Here is a 2,121-nt window from a genome sequence, read left to right on the forward strand (position 1 = left end):
TAATTTATCCAAGTGTATTCATTGCCTTGTCTCAGTTTCCCAGGTATTGTGTCCCTGTTTTGTGTATTTGAGTACACACACTCAATCCTGACAGCATAGTTTTTAGTAGGATTAAGGCTTCTTAGAGCTTTCACTGGATCTGGAGTCTTCCATTTGTCAGCAGTGTAGAGTCAGTCAAATGAATTATGTTTTTAAAGGCTAGCATTCTGCAGTATCTTGGAGCCTTCCCTTCGTCAGTGATGAGTAAATGAACCAGGAAGGTATGGGGAATGCTTTGGAAATTTGCTTATTCCCTCAAATGGCTCTTTGTCAAACATGGTAGTACTTGCCTTTGGTCTCAGCACTTGGAAGGCAGAGGCAGGTGCATCTCCATGAGTTTGAGGCCAGCCTGGTCTCCATAATGAGTTCCAAATACAACCCAACCCCACCTAAGTAAAAGGTAATACAAAATGGAACCTTAAAGGGGAGTGGGGACTGCAGAGAGAGCTCAGTTGGCAAAGTGCTTTTCATGCAACATGAAAACCTGATCCCAGCACCCTTGTAAAACCTGGGTTATGATGGCTGGGCAGTGGTAGTGCATGCCTTTAATTGCAACACTTAGGAGGTAAAGGCAGGTAGATGTCGAGTTCAAAGCCAGCCTAGTCTAAAGAGTGATTTCTAGAACAGCCAGGGCAACACAGAAATTCTATCCTGAAAACAACAAAAACACCTCTATCTGGGGGCTAGAGTAGTGGCTCAGTGGTTACAAGCACTTGATGATGCTCTTACAGAGAACCTAGGAGTTTGGTTTCCAGCACCCATATTTGTGGCTCAGAACTGTAATTCTAGTTCCAGGGGATCTAGTGCCCTCTTCTGGCTGCTGTGGGCACCAAGGACACCCACAGTGCACACCTTTAATCCAGCATTTGGGAAGCAGGCAGGCAGATTTCTGTGAGTTCCAGGTCAGCCAAGATCACATAGTATCATTAAAAAACAGAAGAGTGAGGAGTATGTTTCTTATCTTGTAGGCTTCTTAGAAGCAAAGCCTTGGGAGTGACCCCTTACTACCAAACTGTCTCCTTCCCTTGCATCCTTTTGTAGATATACTTGCAGCTCATGTGCTTTTTCAACACAATGGGTAGATAATCCACAAATTGTTGGTGGCTGTACGTTGCTGTTATCTAATGGTAACAAATCTATAACACTGCCTCGTTTTGTACCAGGGAGTTTGTGACTGACACAAAGCAGGCCTTCATAAAATCGAGGCCACCTTGCCCAACTAGGCTTTTCGTGCTCATAAACAGAAGTCAGGTTGCCTTGCAGTTTCAGAAGCAGAGACTTCTCATCCCGTCCCCTGCCAAAAAGGAAAGGTCTTTTACTTTGCTACTCACTGGGCAGGACTAAGTGATCATATGACTGAGGATAGCAGTGTGACCCAACAAAACCATAAGCGTGCTCAAAATTATCATTTTCTTGTGTTTTGTCTTGCTGGATTTGTAATTTTTAGTATTTTTAATGTGTGTGTGTCTGATTGCCTGAGTGTAAATAGGTCCACACGAATGCAGATGCTGGCAGAGGTCAGAGACATTAGCCTCCCTGACGTTGGGGTCATAGGGGTGGTTAGTCACTTGGTGGATGAACTAAGTTCTGGTCCTGCCAAGCAGTTTACTAAGCCGTCTCTCCAGCCCCATTTGTTTTGTTGTTGTTGTAGTGGTGGTTGGTTGGTTTGGTTTTAAAATAATTCTTATTGCCACCAGGTTTGGTGGCACATGCCTCTAATCCCAGAGGCAGAGGCAGGTAGATCTCTGTGGGTTCAAGGCTAGTCAGATTACAAAGAGGACATCCAGGGCTATACAAAGAAACCCTGTCTCAAAAACAAAACTTAAAAAAATAATTTTTATTGTCTTATACTTTCTTTAATTTTAAAAATTATTTTATGTGTATGAGTGTTTCGCCTACATGTGTATATGTGTACCACTTGAGTCCTGGTACCAACAGCGGCCAGAGGAGGGCATTGTATTCCTTGAGACTAGAGTTGGAGACCATTGTGAACCACATGTGGGTGCTGGGAATCAAAGCCAGGTTCTCCGGAGGATCAGCCGGCGCTCTTAACCACTGAGCCAACTCTCCAGCCCCCACGTA

This window comes from Grammomys surdaster, unplaced genomic scaffold (assembly GCF_004785775.1).
Source record: "Grammomys surdaster isolate TR1022 unplaced genomic scaffold, NIH_TR_1.0 1164, whole genome shotgun sequence".
Classification (NCBI taxonomy): Eukaryota; Metazoa; Chordata; class Mammalia; order Rodentia; family Muridae; genus Grammomys; species Grammomys surdaster.